Source organism: Zosterops lateralis, assembly GCF_965231275.1.
Source record: "Zosterops lateralis genome assembly, chromosome: 6".
NCBI classification, from domain to species: domain Eukaryota; kingdom Metazoa; phylum Chordata; class Aves; order Passeriformes; family Zosteropidae; genus Zosterops; species Zosterops lateralis.
The window spans coordinates 44,875,771-44,887,908 of NC_139761.1; the positions used below are offsets into that span (position 1 = coordinate 44,875,771).

Genomic DNA, 12,138 nt, shown 5'->3' on the forward strand with positions numbered 1-12,138 from the left:
GGGCTCTGACGGCTTTTTTCCTCCCCGTGGCAGCTCTTCAGGGCCTCGCAGAGCGAGCTCCGTGCACACAATTGTGTGTGGCTTGTGACGAAGCAAGTGTTGCAGAGAGCCCCTGACGATGACAGAGGCAGCTTCAACTTCTTGCACCAGGTCATGTGGCCACTCACCGTGGCCCAGAGCAAGGGAGTAGTTGCCACTAAAGGATCCATCCAAAAATTAGGCCACCACAGTGTTGAAGTGTGGGTAGAGATGAAGGAGTTTGTGTAGTTTCTCCATTCTCCAGGCAAGCCTGTGCTGCCAGGCCTAGGAGTAAACACATTTACTGCTTACCTGTCACCTCACCTGGGGGTTCTGCATCCCACCTCCCAGCAGGGGCTTCTGCACAAGCTGAATGCTCACCTTGCCTAGAAGGGTCCCTTGGGCACAGCCCTGATCAAGTCTCCCTAAAACTGTCCCTCAGCAGCGAGCATGGACATCACTCCTACACCTCCTCCTCCCAAATTCCCACTGGCTCTTCCTCCTTGAGGAAAACCCTGCCATGACTCAAGCTGCATTGCACTATAGTTGTGGGTTGAAGTAACCTGCTTTCTTCCCCCATTCTCAGTGGTGTGAGGATGAATTAATGTTTCAATAGCCTGCAAATGATCCAGTAGCAGAAGGACAGATCTGGTTTTCCCTCCTGTGGCTGCAGATGCTGACAGAGATGATGGTGGAAGGATGGCCTGGGAAACAGAACCTTTGTTGAGCCACAGGAGAAACACTAAAGGCTTTCCCTCTGGCTTCTTTCTCCTGAAGAAGATGGGAACCCATCACCAGGAGAGCTCAATGAGCTAAAACCCACCTTCCTCAGTGCCCAGAAGTGAGTTGAACACCAGCAAATTCACCTCTTCCCCGTTCCCTCTCAGGAAAACAGTCATCCACACAGAGTTTGCTAGAACAGTCCTTGTGTTTCTGGGTCTGACCTGAAACCTGTTGAAGCACAGGCAAGAGCTCAGGGATGGCCTGAGCTCCCAGCTTTGGGGCTTGTTAGGATGCTGGCAGTGGAGGGAATGCTGTGGATGGTGAAGGATGTCTCTGCCCCTCTGGCTTGGCACGATGCTTTCAGGAAGACCACTAGTGTTAGGAAGAAAGGTAATGCTGGCAGGAGATCCCCTGGTCAACCAGCCAATTTTATGCCTGTCATTCAGCCCAACAGCAAGGGTATCATTTCCTATCCAGCCACTGCTGGCATATCTCTGCTCTTGGTTCCCGCTTCGCTGCACTCATCAGGAGTCTCTAAAGGACAAAGTCCAGTATTTGTTAGAGGTTTCAGAGAGGTTTATGTCACGTGGACCTTCTGTAGACCTCCTGCCTTGGGCAAAGCACCCAATACACTCTGGTCTGTGTTGGTGAAATATTAGATTTACAAGCCAAAGAGCCATGCCAAAAGGTTATGTGCTTCTGTCTCCCTATCAAGCCTTTGGCTGCCCTCACTGTGGGGACAACAAAAGACATCACTGGAAAAATCTATTGCCCTTTCCCCAGCAAGCAGGGCCAGGCCATCCTGCTCATCCAGATACACATGGATCCAGAGGAAATGATACGAAATGGGACTGAGAAATCTAACAGCAAACACCAGTGAGAAATAGCTATGTATGTCTTGTCATGGAAACAGTGGAAGACTCCTAACATGGAAGGCATGTCCATTTGGCTATTTGTACACATTCAGGCTGATTCCTTGAAAATTCCTTGAGGAGTCTGGGAGTGACATCTGCCCTGTGTTCTCTTCTTTATCACAGTTTCCCATTATCTTTCTGAGTTCATTCAAATTTATCTCCTCTTTTTTTAGATCCTCTCCCTCTTTTGGTCCTTGTAGCAGGGAGGGAGAGCACGGTGATGCCCATCTTGCCCCTGCTGCCTTTGGGCACAGCTGGCACGAATGCATGAAGTGCAGGTTTGTGTCCTGGGACCTGAGGAAGTTGAAATGTGTCTCTGCATTTAAGATGACTTTATTTTAAAACTAAATTTATGCATATAACCCTAGAGCAAACTTACAAAAGAATACTTAAATTAAGGCCATTAGTGTAAACTGAAAACTATGCCTTTTCCCCTTCTAGAAGTTTCCTGTTCTGTTCTCTCTGCTCTCATGATGCCTCTGCGCATATACTTAATAATAATTAAAGACAATAAACTTCTAAGAGTTGTCACAGATCTTTTTCTGACTTGACTATGTGATCCCTACTAGGAAATTCATTCATAAATTCAGCTGTGGAGATCAAACCAGCAAGTTGTAAGCATGTGCCCGGCTCCATTTGTTGCAGTGAGTGATTTGTTTATATCCAACTTGATCCATTGCTGGAAGCCATTTGTTCCTTGAGCTTGTGTGCGAACTTGAAGTAAGGCTTTGTAGGGCAAGGAAATGCAAAACTTGGGTCATTCCTGAAGAGTCAGTGGGCTGATTAAGCAAAGTATCTGTGGAACTAGAGTGGAGAACCTGTCACTGTGGCTTCGCTGATGCCTCAGGAGCTAAAAAAAAAATAAAAGGAGGTCAATAAACAGGTGCTGGTAGCAAGCTCTTAGCAGGGTGGCTGAGCAAGGTTTGGGTTTTTCAGCAAATAAAGGCAATTGCTCACCCTGGCTTGCATGCGTGCACACACACATATGGATGTTCATACTGTGGCAGCTCATTATAGATTCCCACAAGAAAACCATTAGGGAGGAAATTCTTGCTGTTCTGATGTGGTCGCCTTGTTCTTGTAAAAGAAAAACTGTTGTTTCCATTTTGCACTGGTTTTGGTTTTGGGGGGAGTGGAGAGCATTATAATGAAATAGTGCTGTGAGTGTATGTGTAATATTTTAACCCTGTGCAGTCTTTCACAGTGGGTCCAGCGAAAATGGAGCCCCAAGAAAACGGAGCTTTCCAGATATGTTCATCAACCAACACACCTGCACAAAAAGTACTGTCAGAGGAGTCTTTCTCACATCCCTGCTTTTTTTCTTTATCTTCTGCCTCAGACTGTGGCCGTGTTTGCCTGCCCGTCTGCAGAGGGCGATGCAGCATCAGTTTGACCAGACTTACGGTCCTCTGGTTTTCCCTCTTCCTGAAGTTGCCCTTGGTCACCAAGACATTGCAGGGGTTGAGGGTTGAGATGGGGCCACAGCTAGAGGGGAAAATGAGAGGACCAGACGAGAAACACAGGTGTATTTCACAACACAATCTCTTCATGCCAGCTGTGTAGCAGCTGATGAAATAGGAGACTGCAATGGATTTCACTTTCCTGTTAAATCCTGCTGCACAGGAAGACTTGAATAATTTGCTGAAACTTTAAAGGCCACTGTAGGGACAGCTGGTTATTTCACGACTTGTTACAGGACTCAGAAGTTTGAGTTTAAATCATCTTTAAAATGCAAGAATGAAATCTTGATGCTAAAAGAACCCAAACAACCATATACTCATCTGTTTTTCAGACTGCAGTTTGCATGTTACCATTATCTTTTTGCAGAAAGGAATAGTAGATGTCCTCTGCTAGTAGAGGCATCTCTCTCTAGTCTCCATAAGAGTACCCATGAGAATTCATGGATATTTGTGCCCAAAAAATCACTTTATATCCTAGAGTCACGAGGGTTGGAAAAGACCTCAAAATGACCACGTCCATCTGTTAACCCACCATCACTGTGTTCATCACTAAACCATAGCCCAGTGTGCCACTTCCACATTCCTTCTGAACACTTCCAGGGAAGGTGATTCCAACACTTACCCAGGCAGGCTGTTCCAATGCCTTACTATCCTTTCAGAGAAGAATTTTTTCCTATTATCCAATCAAAACCTCCCATGACACAACTTGAGGCCATTTCCACTCATCCTGTAACTTGTCACCTGTGAAAAGAGACACCCTTACCTCACTAAAACTCCTTTCAGGTAGTTGAAGACAGTGATGGGGGCTCTCCTGAGCTTCCTTTACTCCAGGCTAAACAACTCCAGTTCCCTCAGCTGCTCCCCATAAGACTTGTGCCATAAAAAAACCACTGCACCTTCTCTAATCCAGTTCTTCCTTGGACTACCAGAACGAATTTGCTGCAAAGGTTTGGGGGTGGGATATTTTACAGTCTCCTCAGGTATAGGCTGGGGCCTGTGAGAAGCTTGAAAGCTGAATTTCATTCTTTGTCATTGAAATTTGCCGGAAGGGTCATTTCCTTGTGCATGTAATTGAGGAAAGTGCTCAGAATTGTTTTTCTGCATTGATTCCCTGTTCAGTTTGTGGCAGGGATGGAAATGCCAGCTGAGTGTAATCCTGTGAGATTGTTGGGTTTTTTTCTATGATACACCATCAGTTTTTAAAAACTGCTTCTCTTTTTAAAAAAGCTTTTGGTTATTCCTTGTGGCTTGTTGCAGTAGAATAGGAGCCGAATGTGAAGCACTTGCTTGACTGTTGTACCTGGATAAATTCAGGGAGTGTGAAAAACAGGGAGCAAAGTCTTGACTTTTTTATTTTAATAAATGGCACCTACATCAACGATCCCTTGAGGTGGTTTAATTCCTTCTTAAATTTACAGGAGGCAAACAAATGTTTTGGCTCTACTAGAGGCCTCCAGGTGAAGGGATCTCTAAACCCTTTTCTGCTCTAGGGTGGGATGAGAAAGGGAGGGCTGGGGCCAGAGCTGTGTGGAAGAACTGGATGCAGTGAGTGCTACTCACTGTTGAGGTCTTGTCCAACGTTTAAAAAGGAAACAAAAGATCCTCTTGCAGTGCCAGGAATATACAGGCAGTGTTCTGCCTGCCTTAAGCACAGGATAGGCAAATGTATCTGTGCACTCTTACTGGCAGCAGCTGAGGTCACTTGCTCTGCTGAGCATGGAGGAGATTGAGGGGAGACCTCATTGCAGTTACAACTTTCTCATGAGGGGAAGAGGAGAGGCAGACACTGATCTCTTCTCTCTGGTGACCAGTGGGTGACAGGACTCAAAGGAATGGCATGAAGTTGTGTCAGGGGAGGTTTAGGTTGGATATTTGAAAAAGGGTCTTCCCCCAAGAGGGTGGCTGGGAACTGGAACAGGCTCCCCAAGGAAGTGGCTACAGCACTAGCCTGACAGAGTTCAAAAAGCATTTGGACAATGCTCTTGAGCACATGGGGTGACTTCTGGGGTGTCCTGTGCAGGGCCGAGAGTTGGACTCGATGGTCTTTGTGACCCCCTTCCAACTCGGCATATTCTGTGGCCTTTAAGAATGTCAAGGGAGCAAATAAGAATATAAGGAATTTAAAAAGGCAAAACCAGTAATGCTCTGGTTTGCATTGGAAGCCGGCGGCAGGCTGGCAACAGAGGGGAGGAAAAGTAGCTGGAGAATGCGGGCATCGATCCCGCTACCTCTCGCATGCTAAGCGAGCGCTCTACCATTTGAGCTAATTCCCCGTGCTGTTACGCTGTCTAACCAGTAGGTACATAGTCACTTCTCGCGAGATGCCGTGTGCCGGCGGCCGTTACACGTCCCGGCCGGGGCTCCCAGCGCGCCTGCGCGGGAGCGCCAGGGCCGGGGCTCGGCGGCGGGCCGGGCTGGGCGCGCGCCGGGAGAGGAGGATGCGCCCCGCGGTGAGACCCGGAGCGGGAACGGGGCGGGATTGGGAACGGGAGCGGGAACGGGGCGGGAATGGGAACGAGATGGCAGTGGGAACGGGAACGGTGGGGGGCTGCGAAGGGCTGTGTGTTTGGGGGACAGGATGCGTAGGGCTCTGTGTGTGTGTGTGGGGCGGCGGTGCGTGCGGAGGGCAGAGCGGGGGCCGGAGCACCCGGCACAGGCTCTGCCAGGGGCCTCGCCTGCTCCTCTGAGCCGCGCTGGGGCTGCCTTGAGTTCAGAACAACCAAACAACCAAACAAAAAAAACCTCACAAAATGTCGAGCCCCCCTCCCGGCCGATGAAGGGCGCCGCCCGGGTGGCCCCGGGTACGGTTCGGGGAGGGTTCTCCTGCCGGGCAGCCCCTCAGGGCCCTGGGGGCGCGGGGCCCGCACCGCCCTCCGCGGGCTCGGGGTGACACCGGCCTGCCCGGGCAGCCCCCGGTTCTTGCTGCCGTCCGTGCCGGGACATCCGGGCTGGCTCTCTGAGCGTGCCTGCAGCAGCTGGGATGCCCAAGTGCCTGGATGAGCAAACCTGCTGCGGGCAGTTCCTTCTCCCCGCCTTGCTTTGCAATGTCTGCTTTGAAAACAACACCCACAGAAGGGAAATCTGGCACCGTAGTGAATCGTGAGGTCTTTTCCCTCAAGAAATGGTTCCGTTTTGCTCTTGTGCTCCAGCTGGAGTAGAGTTAAAGGCAATAATTTTTCTGCTAGACAAGAAAGGAGATGCTGGCTCTGGAGCAGGGAACTTCAGGTACTTGTCGAAATGGCAGATGGGGGCATGTGCTGGAGTCTTCTGGGGAGCTGCACTGACCAGATGGGATTTTGGTGCCTGTTTTGGATGCGGGAAAAGGGGATACCCTCAGTCAAGGGGTCCATAGCAAAGCAGATGAGAGCATTGGGTTATTTCTCTGTGAGCACTATGCTGAGGAAGATGAAGCTATTGGTGGGCTTGCAGCGTTTAGTTAAAGCTGAGTTCAGCAGTAGCGATATCCAGGACTCAGTTAAAAACCTAAATATCTTGCCTTGTGCTCAGTCACTTTTCTTCCCCTCTGATGTTCTTGAGTCAGACAAGACAAAACCCAAAAAACGTTGGTGGCCAGTGCAAAATGCTTTCTGAACCAAGGCGGTCACAAAGTAACCTTGTTGTATAATCTCGGTGGTGGCTGTTTAACACCTGGCAGTGTGGGGAGCAGCACAGTCCTGGGCTGAGCTGGCCAGGCTGCAGGCAGTGATCCTGGCCACCAAGTCACTGCAGTTCCCTGAGCCAGCAGGGAATTTGGTCAGAGTGATGGGACATGCTGTGGCTTTTGCTCCATCGAGTTCCTGGGTGCTTTACACTTTGCTTTCTGGCAGTACTTTCCTACTTCTACCTTGGCTGTGTTCAGGCTATCATTCTGTTGGATTCAAAACCATTCTCTGCTCAATTTTACATGCTTCCTGAGGGGTTTGCCTTAGTTCTGCTTCTGATATACAAGTTACTTTTTTGGGATGCGTTTGCTGAGCTATCCTCCTCCAGACTATGAATTTCTGATTAAATACTCCTATATATCAACAGCTTTGCAAATGAAATAGGTGCAAAACATTATTTATTTATTTTCCTTGACAGGTTTCAAGGTCTGCTTCTTGCAGAGTTTGCTTAATAGGTTCTCTGAATGATATTTTATTGAAATACTTTGAATTTTAAATTTATTCCTCTTTTGTTCTTTTTGAGATGTTGCATCTTACTTTCAAGGGCCTGTGAGGCGTGACCTCAGAGCTCTTCGGAAACTCTCCTGTCTTTCATTTATCGTTTTCACGGTTGTGAGCTTCCTTCTGTGCGGGTTTGGTGTTTTTTTTTTTCGTCAGAGAGGAGATTGGCCAACAAACGTGTTCTGAAAGACATGTTTATCTTTAAGAAAAAACCCAACAGCGACCAAGCAAGCAGGCAGCCGCACCCATCCAGCAGTATGATTTCTTATCTTGGAGCTTGACTCATGATTTTGATGGCTCCTTACCCTTACTGTTTTTTTTGAAAAGAAAGTTTTTGTAGCTTTTCCCCTGGGTGCCACACCGGAGAGCATTACACTTGTGTAATTTTTTTTCTCATGTCCACCTGTCTTTTTTACATCACCCTGAGCTGCAGAACCCCACAATCTTACCCCTTGCTTCTTTTATATATATATATATATTTTTAATTATTTTTTATTTTCTGATATGGAGAAAACAAGGAGATGCTTGAGAGTCTCTCCTGCTGAGGAATCTCACCTTCAATGCACGCGACAGCGTTTCACCAGCTTGGCTTGGCTGACTCTGTGGAGCTGGAAAATCTGTTTCAGGCTGTGTTTTGCATAGATGCTCTCAGATGTGAGGTTTCACTGCCTGGTGTTACATGTGTTTTTCCTGTCACGGGGCAGTCTGCCTCTCAATCGTGTTGCTGGGAGCTCCTGGCAGAGAAAATGCAGGGGCAAGGGGAAGAGAGGCCTGTCTTCAGCTTCGCTTGGTCAACCCCAGCCACAGCCCTCCCTCGTTTGTGCCTTGTTTGGTTAAATAACAGGGTTGTACAGCAGCTTTTCCCACAGCAAAACCTCTTTTCTCTTTTTTTTTAGAATTAAAAGAGCACCAAAGAATGTGTGTTAAGGTGGACTTTGAAACTCAAAGCTTGTCAGTCCTTCACAGTCATGCTGGAGTAATTCCTGTGCTTTCCTCTCCTTCATTTTAATTACAGGGGAGAGTAGTTCAGCTCCCACAGCTCAAGGTGTTGGAAGGACATGTCTGTGCTCTGCAAATAAACTTCGTGCTTGCTTTCTCCTTTCTGTCTTCCACTTGCTCTGGCAGAGCTGTGCTCCTGAACAACGCTGGGCAAATATTGTTCAGGTTTTGGTGGATCTCTCTTTTCTCCTTGTGCTCAGTCCATGCTGAGATTATAGAAGTTGTTTTGCTCGTGACTGGGAATATGCCATCTAAAGAAGCCTACAGCTGCTGTGTGTAAAGAACAGCCCCCACAGATGCTGAAGTTGTAGAGTCATGAGTGCAGCTTTGTGAAAGCGTTGCTTGTCACATCCCCTTTGGCTTTTGGCAGCCTGGGACATCCCAGTTGTCCATTTTACTGAGTAGTGCAGGGGTTCTTTAAGGGGCTGGTTCATGCCACGCTGCAGATTGCTCAGCATGGCACTGCAAGAGCTGCTGTGTGGTGGAAGGCAGATTTCTAGAATGTGCAAGATACTCTCGTGTGCCGAGGGTAGCAATCTCGGCTGGTTTGCTACCGTACACCTCCCTGTTGGAAGTAGCAGTGGCTATTTCTGAAGCAAGTGTTCAGACTGGAGTGCTTGCTCTGATTTTCAAGGTGGGTGGATGCCCTCGGTAGCTGTGGGTTTGTGTTTGTAGAGGGCCTGGTGTGGATTCTCCCCCCTAAGTGTCTGCTCGAGTGCCAGCCACACTTGCCGGCTCCGCATCCCGCTGGGCTGCTCCTGCGCGTGCCATCCCCCTCTGCACTGCAGAAGAGCTAAATCAGGGTTGGAAGAAAGCTGGCAAGAAGCCTGGATGTTCCTAGAAAGATATTGATTGCCCTGGACAGTTCAGGGTTGTTCCTTTTGTTTCCCTGGTTCTCGTCACGGGGTCGGGCTCGTTGGGGTGGCAGCTCGCTGGAGGATGGAGAAACAGTGCCGGCTTTGCGGGCTGAGGCTGGAGCGGAGCCATCCCGGCCCGCCTCTCTCAAGTGTTAAGTCTGAAGCAGCCTGCCTGGTAATTCCATTAATGAGAGCCTGGTGCCAGAGAGATAAATGTAATTCCATGGTGAAGCTGACGCTGGGGCTCAAACGGAGAGGATTTGCTGGTTCTCCCGGGTGCACGGCTGTGAGTAATGTACTCCAGTATTACCTACAGACGGTGTTTAAAGCCTACATATCACTGCAAAGACTGGGCAGTGATAAAAAAATCTGCTGTTAAATTTTCATGTGAGGAAATACTTAGCTCCAGAGCACAGCTGTCTGTGCAAGGGGTTTTACAGGGAATAAAAGTTTCCTGCTTAACTCCTGACATGCAGGATGGCACCATGCTGAGCAGCCAGCTGATCCAGGAGACAGCTTGTATGGGCTATAGCCAGAACGAGCTGTCTGTGTATAATCAATGCAGAACAGAAATTATATACCCTGTGTGTGTCACACCAGAAAGCTTGCAAACACCTCAGAGCCAGCCACCACAATTGCAAGTAGCACAAGCTTCTCTACATTTTTGGCAGTGAGGTTCATGCTTGAATTCAGAGCTTACGGTCCTGGCTAGCTGTTTGCTCAGTTTGATTTCTTTTTGAAATAATATTTTATTGATTTGTCACTTTTCTTAGTTTGATTTGCAGATCACATCTTCCTGTTTGCAGTTGTGTAATACCCTTGTGGCACCATCATCAGGTCTTGTGTTGAAAAGGAATTGGTTAATTGGAATATTTTTAGCTCTCCTTGTGGCTTGGATCCTGGAAATGAAACACAGGAGCCAGCACCATTCAGCTTTCTGCAGAGGAGCTTCCTGTGCCGCAGGCAGCAGCTGAGCAGTTGTGTCCAGCAGGGTGGGAGTTCACAGTCCCTGTGAGTCCCAGTGCTGTGGTACCTCAAAGTTCAAGCAAATAAATCACTTGCCTCATCTTTTGGAGCTCAGTGAAGGATTTTCCTTGTCATCAGTCCAAAGTGGGGGAAAAGAGTTCAGTGAAGAAGAAGCAGCTACTGGGGCTGCTCAGCCCCTGGTGTGTCCCCATCACTCCAGTTTTGACTGAGTGTCCTTCAGTACACATCTGATCTCCTTAGTTAGGACTCAGGTCTCTGCTGGCCTCCTGACAGGAAAACTAAAGCCAGCTTGCTCAAAATATTTGTTTGTTGGTGTATTCAGCAGCTTGCTGGTACCTCCTGCTGTAAGAGGTGTGGGGGAGAGTGGCTCCTTGAGCTGAGTGAGGTGCGTGCTTTGGTGGTGACATAGCAGTGGCTGGGACAGCCAGCCTGAGTCTGCAGCCTGCTCCTGCACCTCTTGCTTCTCTCTGTAGCAGCTGTGCAGACATGCCTGCCTTCTCCATGCACATGTTGTGGGCCAATTCACTCATCAGAAATCAGGATCAAAAGCAGATTGTCTTGAGTTTTTGCATCTCCTGCCTCCCCTTGGCTTCAGTTTTGTTCATTGATCAGTGAGGGTCGTGCATGCGAGAGCCACATCTGCCGCTCACCACCACTGTGGCAGGATGTTGGGGGATACAGTATCAGTCGGAGCTACTGCAGTTGCTTAAAAAAAATTCTCCTGTTTGCATCATAGCTAACTACAGAAGTTTTAGCTTACTAGTGTGGTTTTCTCACCCTAAGTTAAAATTTTGAGTGTCTCTTTTCCTTCTTTTAAAGCTCCGACATCTGATTTGGGCTTGTGTGGAGCAAGTTTGCACTGATAGTGAGTTATATGTCTTGTCAAACACTTCAATACAAACTAGATGAAGGAGCAGGTAGGAAAATGACCTGCATATTTAGAAAGTCAGTTTCTTGAAAACTGTGATGCCTTGTTCCTACAGTATCTCTCCTCCCTCCCCTTTAGTTCCATGAGTCAAAAGTGATCATGAGAGTGTTGATCTATGACTGGGGGGGGGATTTGTCAGAAAGGATGTAATGTGTTGATTCCTCTGATGGTAACAAAGTGAGTCAGAAGTGTTACCTGTGCTGTTGCTGCTGCTTACGATGCTAACCAGATGAAGTTACTGAAATTAGTTCAAAGCCTCACTATTTGCTTTGCTCCTTGACTTGCTGTATCAGTTTCACTGGGAAGCCTGTATCTGACCTGCAAGGCATTGATTTGTTTGATGGCTCTTGTGGCCTGGGTGCATAATTGAGACACCTTGGTGCTGCCACAGTCTGGGTGGCCTGGCACTGGATTTTTTTCTTTACCAATGTATTTTTGAGCCACAACTGCCTTCCCATCAGGTTTGCTGCAGAGCCGACCAGGCTGATGGTAGCTTTGGTGGACAGACACCCACCACTCAGCTCCCTTGGATAAAGGGCTGGTAGGACCATCACTTGACCTCCCAGAGATGCTCTAAATATCTGGAGGCTGAGCAGAGCCTGATACATCCTTCTGCCTGCCTTGAGTTTATTGTGTAAATCCCACAGCAGGCTTGGCAGGGTGACCTGATGGCTGTGCTTTGATACCTCTATATGGTGAAGAGATCTGGCTGGAGTTTGCTCAGGGTCTCCCATGCTGTGAGAGAAAGATGCCACGAGGTGCAGCAGGTGGAACTTGAATTTGCAGTGGGAAGGGGGCATATGCAAATATAGCTGAGAAAACCAATAAGCTTCACAAGATCTTAACCACTGAAGGGGCTGAACTTGTTTCCAGTTGATGTGTTTAAAATGTGATTAGTCACCTCCTAAAGTAGGGTGCTGTAATCCAGTTTCTGTGGAAAAAATTGCCACATTCAAGGGGTGGACTCAGCAAGTGTGTGTGTGTGTGTTTTCAGGCTTGATCTATAAATCCCTTCAGCTATTCTGGCCCTCTGCAGACTTGTGAGAACTCAGAGTTTTCTTCCCTGCAGTGTTGCCCTCACCATGCTTT

At 48.2% G+C, this 12,138-nt stretch overlaps 1 protein-coding gene across 1 annotated transcript in view; it reads left to right on the forward strand.

Annotated features, from left to right (window-relative positions):
* The first annotated feature begins 5,498 nt into the window (after positions 1–5,498).
* LOC310910586 (USP6 N-terminal-like protein) overlaps positions 5,499–12,138 on the forward strand; it is a 75,695-nt gene continuing 69,055 nt past the window's right edge. Inside the window, exon 1 of the mRNA XM_083863418.1 lies at positions 5,499–5,565. The gene's annotated coding sequence lies outside the window, so the exon portion shown is untranslated. The remainder of the gene's footprint in view (positions 5,566–12,138) is intronic.